Consider the following 10,440-nt stretch of genomic DNA (forward strand, 5'->3'; position numbering starts at 1 on the left):
AACACAAAGGTTTGTCAACGTAATATAGGTATTGAATACAGTATTGCAGTTATGATAGAGTAATCCCAGTGAAAGTACAATGAAAGTTCACTACAAAAACTGTTCTCCCGCCCCCCCCCCCCCCCCCAATTTTCTTTCTCTAATTAGATTGATGCATTGTTAAAGAAAATAGTTACCTTTCAAACTGTGAAAAGCATTCTGGTCAAGCCTTACTAACTCTTCACATAAACACAACAGTAGCAAACTGGAACCACCTGCTAAGAATTAGCTGAAGGCAGCTTACCTTCTTCCAAGTCCATTGATGCTCAGGCCAATTGTGGCATTCAGCCACTATCGTAAATGAGGCCTATTAACTTGGTATAATCCAGGAACTAAACACTGGAAATCAAGAGCCAAAGCATTGGCAATTCCTTTTCCAAGACAGTTGCTGCTCGATACTTTCAAGTTACCAAGCAGTTTCTTTTTTCTTGTTTCACTGAACCCAGGATTTTCCTGGCATGCATCATGATTCCATTTGTATTGGAGATCCTACCAACACAGGCATTATCAGAAGCCAATCAGATGACTTTCAAAAGTGTTTGTTGATATTCTCTTTGCAGCATAATTAGAGAGAAACTGTTTCATTATATTAATGTATGGCATATGATTCCTGTCACTGTAAGCTTAAGTTTAATGCTCAATTTATTTTGTAAAATCAATAGTACTCAATGAAATTAAGTGTTCTAGGAATAATTGTGCGCCATTAAGTTTCTTCAGTTATTAAAAAGTAGCTTTTGCTGAATTGAAAGAAAAGCAATCACTTTTTTTTCTGCATTGCTCCAAACATGAGCTTTCAGTGATGATTTCATTGAACATGCATAGATGCCAACAATTTGCATTTCAAATGGACATCATCATTTTCAGAGTTACGTACAATTGAACTGATTGGCTGATGCAATTAGTGATGCTTCAAACTCCAACCACTTTCTCAAAGTTGCACCTGCTTTATTCCCTTCCTGTTGCTGCTATAAATAATTTAATATTACTGCACACTGTCGTTGTTTACTTCTGCAATATTAACAATTACTAACTCCAGTTTTCAGTGGTTCAGCAGAAAGACAAGGGTAGCAAGTTAGGAATAGTCCCAGATGGAAGAAATCAGGAAAATATTAGTATAAATTTAAGAGGTGAATAGGATAAGAGCAGAAAACATTGCAAAGAGATAGAAAACCAGGGGTACCACAATGAATAATGAAGAGTGAACAATATCAGAGGGTAATTAGTCTGGCATAAATAATGAAATAGAAGGGGAGTAGAGATGTGAAAAGTATTTGTGTGAAAGAACTGGGAGTAAAAATATTTAGAGAACTGTTGCAGCAATATAAGATAGCTATTATTTATTAAGTTTTGGGAACTGAACTTAGCTGGTAAGGCTTGCACTAATAACCCTTCTTGCTTCTTGAGTGGCTGCACTCCTTTTGGTGAAAGTACTCCCACAGTGCCACTGGGGCTGAGTTACAGGAATCAAACCCAGTCATGGAGAACTGGCCACATTTTTCCAAATCAGGGTAGTGTGTGCCTTGGTAGGGAACATCAAATATTCCTATGTATATGTTACCCATTTATTTCCTGTTGAGGTCAGGTGTTTTGGAGGTGATCTCAGAACAGTCTATGTTAATATTACTGTGTACTTTGTGCATGCAGCCATGGGATAGTGGTGGTGGACAGAATGAAAGAATTAGAGTAGTGAAGGGGTGCCAATCAAGCAAACAGCATTGTCCTGGATAGAGTCAATGCTTTTGAGTGATGTGCCAATGCCATCAATTGCCAATAGTAGGTGATTATTTCTCTCATTTTGGGAGATACTCATTGCCTGACAAAATTTTACATATTTATCAACCCATGCTTTAATTTTGCTTGATGCGTGCAGGAGTACTTCATTTGCTGAGCAGCTACGAATGGAATTGATGTTTGTGCAATCAGAATTAAACTTCCACAATTCTGAACTTGTGACAGAAGGCTGGTTAGGACACCGTCGACAGCTCCTTCCTTCGTGTTACTGTTCATTAAGAGTAGATTAATTGGGTAGCTGTGAGTCATCTATTGAATTTCTTTCTGCTTTGGTGGACAGGATATGCTTAGGAATTTTCTACATTTTTGTATGGATGTTAATGTTGGAGCTGCATTGGAACAACTTAGCTAGATGAGTATCTAGCTGTGAAGCACAGCTCTTCAGTGTTCTGGTTAGGATGTTGCCTGGTCTTGGGGTCTTTGGTGTATACAGTGATGGTGTTCATTGAAACCATGGGGAGTGAATCAAATTGGCAAAAACATGGCTTCTATGAAAGTGAGAATTCCAATAAGATCATCCGGAAGCATCTCTAGCTAAACAGTGTTGTGTATGCTTCCCCCTTTTCTTTAGCATTTCCATGCTGCACCACATCATTGTTGAGGATGTAGATGTTCCTGTAGCCTTCGCTTGTTTACTGTCAATTAACCACCACCACAGGTGGTAGGATTGAATCCACTGACTGTGATTATTTAACTCAGTCTGTTACACAAAGTTTTGTTCTGGTTTGCACACAGCTGTAGCTTCACTGAAAGTTAACGCTTCATTTTGTACACGGCGAGTGCTGCTCTCGCTGATCTTGGTCACATAGTGTGGTGAAGTACATTTCTGCCTCTGATGCTGGTCCTCTAATCATTACAAATGCCAAATTTTGTCCTCTGAGTTTGTTCTACTTGTCAGAAAATAATCAATGTAGGGACGCATACCTAAAACATTAACTATTGCCCTAGGCATTTTCAACAATTTTTGTATTTATTTCTGGTGCTGGCTCTCTTACCACCTGCTACCAGCTCAATGCAGCTCAGCCAGTTTGGTCAATGTTAGGGTAATGAAGCCACTCTTGGCGATGGATATCAATGTTCCCTCATCCTTCGGCTTTGCCACTTTCAGAATTTCCTCCAACGACTGAATGAAATTGGATGATCAGCAGATGGAGGAGGATTGGTTACAATCAGAAGGTTGCCTTGACTGTGCCTGACTCATTGCCGTGAGATTTTATGTCTTGCTTCAATGTAATCCCTAGAAGTATGTCCTCCTATGTGTATACCACTGTAGGTTAGTCCTGGTCTGTTTTAATGGGACAGAATTTGTGGTACAATTTTAGAGTGCCTATGAGATAGCTTTTTAGAGCAGCTTGTGGTTGAGCCCACTATTCCTAGTTTGGTCTTGTCCTACGAACCAGATTTGATCCGAGACCTTAAGATAAATGGACTCTTAGAAGGCAGTGATCATACTATGATAGAATTCACTCTGCAGTTTGAGAAGTTAAAATTAGATGTATCTGTAGTTGAGTGAAGCTATCTACAGATGCATGAGAAAGGAGCTGGCCAAAGTTGATTGGCAGCAATTCCTATAAGAGATGATGGCAGAGCAGCAATAGTAGGAATTTCTGGGAGTAATTCAGAAGATGAAGGATCATTTCATCACAAAGAAGAATTCTAAAGGATGGATGAGGCAACCATGGTTGTCAAAACAAGTCAAAGACAATATAAAAGCAAAAGAGAAAGCATATAATATCAGGGAAAACAATTAGCGGGAAGCTAGAAGCTTTTAAAAATCAACTGAAGGCAACTAAAAGAGGAGAGAAAAGATAAAATATATATGGAAACTAGCCAATAATATAAAAGATTTTTCAGATATATTAGGAGTAAATGGGAGGCAAGAGTGGACATTGTACCACTGGAAAATTATTCAGGAGAAGTAGTAACAGGGAACAAGGAAATAGTGGATGAATTGAATAAGTGCTTCAAGAGAGCAGGGGGGCAGGGGTTGCAGAAGTGAGTGTGGTGAAGACTGAGAAGGTGCTTGGGAGGCTGAAAGGCATAAAAATAGATAAATCACATGGATGAAATGGACTGCACCCCAAGGCTCTGAAAGAGATGGGTGAAGCAATTGTGGTGCCTTTAGTAGTGATAGTTCAAGTATCACTACATTCTGGAATGGTTCCAGAAGTCTGGAAGATTGCTAATATCACTCCACTCTTTAAGAAAGGAGAGAGGCAAAATACAGGGAATTATTGGCTGGTTAGTCTGACTTTAGTGGTTGGTAAGAAGTTAGAGACCATTATTAAGAATGAGGTTTTGGAGTACTGGAAGGCACAAGATGACATAGGTTGAAGTCAGCATGGTTTTGTTAAGGAAAAAGTTTTCCTGACAAATCTGTTGGAATTCTTTGTGAAAATAAATGAAGAGTCAGTAGATGTTGTTTACTTGGATTTATTGAAAGGCCTGGACAGAATGGATATGGAGAAGATGTATCTACTGGTGGGGAGTCTTGGACACAACCTCAGAATAAAAGGACATCCCTATAAAACATGGAGGAGGTGACATTTCTTTGGCCAAAGGATGGTGAACCTGAGAAATTCACTGCTCAGCTGCTGTGGACGTCATGTCATTGGGTATATTTAAAGCAATGTTTGATAGTCCTTGATTAGTAAGGGAATAAGGGTTGCAGGAGAATGGGGTTAAGAGGGAAAAGTTAATTAGCAATGGTCAAATGGCAGAGCAGACTCAATAGGGTGAATGGCCTAATTCTCCACAATCCTATGTCTTATCGTCTTAAAGAGGTGTATAGCATGTTGACTGAAAATATAATTCTGCAAGGACAGCTATGTCAGGCTGCTGCATGAATAGCTATCCCAATTGAGACACCAGTATCCATCTGTTCGAGCGGAATGTTTTGCAAAGTTGTCAGGGCTGGGAACAACTTTTGCTCTGTCTGAACTAGTAGAGCAAGGTCAAGTGGTTTGTCCTGCTTAATCAATTTCACCTTTCAATGCGAACTGCTAAGCTGCAACATGAATTGTGAGTTTAAGAATGATGCATGTAAAGGAGTGACAAGGTGAATATTAGAGAAGCCAATGTATGATGTAAGGAAAGATTATATCAGTTGTTGAAATTACTGAAAATACAGAACCATGCACAGCAATCAAAACAGAAAAAGAATTTTAGTTTGTTCCAGCAATGATCTTGGAGGGCAAAATTAGTTACTCGGCCTCTAGTCTGTAAATTTATGTATGTAAATGATATAATATTGTATAATGATATAATATAATATTTAATATCATGCATTATTACACTTTCAGTAACCATCTTCTTGTCTTTTTTGAGTAATTTTTTTCTTTGGAATCAACTCAGCTGTTTTGAAACCCTGCAATAGATCTTGACATTTCTAGATTGTATTAGATACTAAACAAATACTTTATTTTATAAAATGTTCTGTAAAACAGAAAAGTAACGATGAAACCTTGTGAAAGAACAGGGAGAGAAAACAATGAGAAAGCCCTTTCATGGACTTGGTGGTCTAAGAAACCTCAAAATGAACTATAAAATTCTACGATTCTGCAAAGTGACTGTGGGCAAATCTCTATAATGATGGCCATTTAACTGATATAACTAATTATTAACTAATATATTTTCACAGGCCACCTTTTCAGTGTATTGTTGGAGAGATGGGTTCAGAATTTATGCAAATATGAGAGGAGATGTGGGGAGGAGAGGAGAGGACGTAAGTGGAATGGTCTGCATCTGAATTTAACAGGTCTACAGAAGGGCCCCTGTTTCCCTAATACAGCAAAACTATTTTTATACTTAATTGCAAAACATCCACGATCTACCCATCAGATACTATTGAGAAGAGTAACTTAACAAAAGCATCCATTAACAAAAGCAGTTCATTAAAAGAACTGGGATCCAAGACCTATCATAGCATTCTGACTTAAACACCAAACAGTGATTTAGGCATGTATTATTTAATCAAGTGAAGTATTTTTGTTAATATTATACCTAGAGAGATGAGTTAATTTTTTTTATGGAGGTCTCCACAGTGGCTCTGTCCCACCCAAATGAGATCTTTGCTATACTGTTAGGCAGAAACACTGCTGCTTCTACAGAAATATGCAACAGAAATGTGCTAGTGACAGTGACAGCCATATGTTTTTCTAGTCTTCCTGCATTTTCCATGCATTATAGGTTTGGGAAGCGAATAGACATCAAGCATTATGATTGGGTGTCCTTAAGCTCCACATAGTGAGAGATAGCTTCTTGGAAAGCCATCACTTCAGTTTCTTTACTTCCAAAAAAAAACAAAGCAAAAAAAAAGTAGAGAGTCTGAGCGGCACAGCTTCCAACTTCAATGAATCACTTGTGGCTTTCATTTCTTTATTATTGCCCAACCAGCAGCCCTGAGGGGTCTAGCTTAGTAAATTGTTTGAAAGAGTTTTTATATTATGGAGGAAAGAAAACAGGAGATTATTTCATTAGTCCGAGATTTGACAGAAGATGATCGGTAGAAGTCTGATAGGTGCTCTAAATATTAAAACTTAAATCTTGGATGCCTACTGAAACATCCTTGTATGTAATGAGGACCATTCAAGATAGACTGATACAGATAGTTGAAATCACATTCCATCTTTATTGCCAATATCTATTTTTGTTCTAACACAAGGACATGTATTTGGAGCAAGTGCATACCTTCATCCATTCTACTTAACAGAGAGGAGTCCAGGCCAAACAAGATGTCCAGTTTGATAGAAGGCCTTTTGACCTGGGGTGGGGGGCTGGATATATTTTGAGAGGGCCACAGAATGTGCTTTCCAAGAAATAAGTATTATTAAAATCTGCAACATTGAGGATTCACCAGGCTTCCCATTGATGAGTGAGCACACAGACCTAGATAGAGTACATGAAAATGTTACCACTTCTTTTATAAAAAGAAGGCAGATGCTATACTATTTTCAAAATATCTTTCATAGTAGATTCTGCATTCAATTAAAATGTGTGCAGCTCAAAAAATCCACTTATATTGCATTAAAAACTCTAGGGTCATAGGTGGAACGAGAAACGTTCTACCCCTCAGGAGCTGAATGACTTGCTCAGTATTTGCAATCTTAAAGTGCTTGTGTTTTGCAGTGACAACCTAAAACAAAACAAGGCAACACAAATGCGTAATAAGCGATAATTATTCACTGGAAGAGTGATACTTTAAAACAGTGTTCGAACGGTTTATACATAGCACTGGTCAGTGCTAGGTAAGCGAAGACCATGACCTCGGATCCAAAGATGACTCGTGAACAGCCGGATCTATGGGGGGGGGGGGGGGGTGAACGAATGAGAAGACCTTAATTTCCAGCCGCTGCCAGATTTGCTTGATATCCCTTCCACAGCAGTGCAAAACTATGCGATGAATAAAGTTATTTTTCAAATCTGCAATGAATGTTATGAACTTAAAAATATTGCGAGTTGGCTTACAGTACGCTGTCGAAAGGCGGTTAAATACTGTTTAATATGTTATCTTGTCTAGGACATCGGACAATTTAACCACGCACGGCCCGCTATAAACTTCCCGTTGAGTAATTTTGGAACAACCAGATTGCAAATCTGTTATCTTCACAATCCGGTCGAACATTTACAAGGCAGCCTTGCGCGTACCTGCTCAGCCGTACGCCCGCAGTGTCACTCTCCCCAAACCCAGTAAACACATCAGGTTTAAGCAATGAGAAAAATGTGAAGATTTTCTTTCATTTATTTATTTTGGTGAGTGATCGCTCGAAATCTCAGGGAGAGGGCGGATCCGTTGATTTTGCAATCCCTTTCTCCCTCATAGGTACATCGCTGGTTTAAATAAGTGACGATTCATTAGCTGCGTTTACCGATGGTAAACAAACAGACGTGAACATTAAAGCACAGAAAGGGAGCTTCTAATCTATAATCAGTTCCATAACTTACCGAGGCTGCGTCCATGCGCGGGAAGACAGGTCCATGTTTACAGAAGGATGAAATGCAGGATCCCTACCCACATCAAAGGATGTCGAATTGGAACCATGCAGTCAGATTTAAAAACACCTTAGCATGCAGATGCACTGAAATCCTTTCCCATCGGACTCATGTCCCATTTGTTATTTGCATGGCAGCCGGACGCAGCCTATTCCAGTCTGTCAACAAACAAACCAGAGAGGCGACGCATTTTAACTCGCAGTTTATGACAAATTGATTTTGATTGTAAAAAGCGATGGGGAACTTTCTGTCATTGATGCATTTTGTTATATACGTTCCTATCACAATTAAAACGTTAAACTTAAAGGTCCTACCTTATTTCTTTAAATCCACTGCCTCTCAGTGTCTCTCACAGCATATTCCTCTGTGGGAAGGTTAGCGCACGGCGAAGTTTTCCACACCGGACGAGGCTGCCGGAGGTAGAGTCGAACGGGGGTGAAAGCTGGACTCTCACTGCTATATCCATCTGCAGGAATCAGTCAAACCCAGCCAACTGCTTGTCAGTAGCCAGAGCTGACTCTGCAGCTTTGTACAAACAGGTAATAATAGGTGGGAGCTGCGGTTTCACCTCCATGGACCTTTCACAACAAAAGGCTTGTGTGAAATACCGTCTGTCAGTCACACTCACAACAGGCCAGTTGCTTCGTGCTCGCTCTTCCACCTCGACAACCGCAACCTTGCCTCCCCACCTCTGCAACAGTCCAGCAAAACACCGTTTAAACACGAGAGAAAAATAAAACGCGCAAGTCCAAGGCAAGTGGACCTGTTCTCCACTTCCTCAAAAGCGAACAAACACGACAGTCCTTGATAAGAAATCGCGCCGGAAGAAAGGGCAAAGTGTTTGAGTCTTTTCCACAATCCGTTCTGTGGCTTCTGTTAAGGTTTTCGACGAGGAATCTTTGACAACTGTTTTGTGCACTGCTGTGTGCTGAGCCCGAGGAGAAAGAGCCAGAACGTGCATGAGCCATCGCATACACATCTGATGAAGAATTAGAGACACTTAATGTGGACAAGCAGAGAATACTAAGTAGCGTACTTGGCTTCCATCCTGAATGATCTCTGGCTTTATTACCCGTATGAAATTGCCTCCTGTGCACGCCAGAAATATATTAGATTTCTCCCCGTTTGAAATTATCCACAGATTTGGCGATTGCAGCGATTTATTTCAGCAAGAAATTATTTTTATTGGAGTCGAAGAGATTCTCAAGAAACAATACCAAATGTTAATCGCTGTCAGTGATGGTGCCTCCTCTTTCGCGAGGCTCTAAGTGAAACCGAGTTTCTGTAATCACCAACAACAGCCGCCAATTCTGTTTAATCTGCGAAAAGTTAGCAGATCGGCGCGAATGGTCTGCCAGGCTCGATGGTCAGGGAAAGAATCCGGTGGTGTAGCTCCGTTGAGTTTCTTCCGAAGGAAGAATTGGTCTTAAAGGCGTTTGTCCGTTTCCCTCTCTTATGGTCAAATCGCCTGTGTTATTTACGACCCAGGTTAATGGGCGAACATTGGTCACCCCGAAAAAGTTGCAGAGAGCTGTTGCTATGGTGCGACCCGTGTTCAAGCATCAGTGCTTTCAGGGGAATTGGGGAAAAATGAAGAAAAAATAAATTGAGTTGCTGTCGACGTACTACACTTCTGAATGATTGGCCTTGGCCGCTTTTACTCCTCGTTTCTTTAACCGTTATCAGAAAGTGCAAACTGAAATGTGTGACATCCAAGATTAGGTTTATTGATTGTACAAAAATTGTGTTAAAGGCACTGTAAATATAAAAGCCAACATAAGCCAAATGTGGGTTTCAATTCATTTACAAGAAAATAAAGGGTGACAACTGAGAGGGGTTGAGCAGGGTAATAGAGTCCACCACTGGATACTTCATTTGCCACAGAGCAAGTGGACTCCGCCGTCCCAACTCTGTCGCACAGTCGAAGCAGAGGTCTTTTCATGAATGTAACAGTCATGGCAGATCGCCATTTAAACACGGCATCCTGGACGCGGGAGATTCAGATTCTTTCAGACCACCCGGTTCACAGTGGAGGAAGTCAAAACCCTCGGATGATAGGATGCGTAAACTGTTGGTTCTTTTACCTCTACCAAGACGTTTATCTGATTAGTCTCCCGGACACTTCTTAATGCAGCTATGTTATAAAATTACACGGTATAAGAATGGGTCGACCCAGACAGGAATAGGCGCACCCGAGCTGGATTGAGATAGGTTTAGGAAGATATTCCGAAGCAAATCCAGGTGAAGCGTTCTAAAACGCTTGCAGTCCTGGTAATGGCAGACCTGACATTCTGGAAGATTACTGACCTCAGCAGACTCCATTGCACGCTTCATGGGAACATCGGAAATTGAAGTTCCTGTTGCAGGGATTGATTGAAATGATAGAGTTGTAAACTTGAGCTAATTAAACTGTTAATCATGATAGCATAGAATAAAATATGATGGCATAATCTTGTCATTAACATTCTTTCTGGTCGACAACACCAAAGAGAAAGGCGGGGATTTAAGTTAGTACTTGGGACAGGGCCGAGTTCCTTTATATTGAAATATAACAAAAGAACAAAAAAATCAAAAGACTACTGCAAAAGCAATTATTCTGATCATTAATTTGGTTTCACA

The 10,440-nt window shown here is 40.1% G+C and overlaps 1 protein-coding gene across 1 annotated transcript in view; it reads right to left on the reverse strand.

Moving 5' to 3' along the window:
- The window catches only part of frmpd3 (FERM and PDZ domain containing 3), a 465,297-nt gene extending 456,482 nt beyond the window's left edge, over positions 1-8,815 (reverse strand). Inside the window, exon 1 of the mRNA XM_073058178.1 lies at positions 8,136-8,815. The gene's annotated coding sequence lies outside the window, so the exon portion shown is untranslated. The remainder of the gene's footprint in view (positions 1-8,135) is intronic.
- Positions 8,816-10,440: the final 1,625 nt, after the last annotated feature.

Source organism: Hemitrygon akajei, chromosome 10, assembly GCF_048418815.1.
Source record: "Hemitrygon akajei chromosome 10, sHemAka1.3, whole genome shotgun sequence".
Taxonomy (NCBI): Eukaryota; Metazoa; Chordata; class Chondrichthyes; order Myliobatiformes; family Dasyatidae; genus Hemitrygon; species Hemitrygon akajei.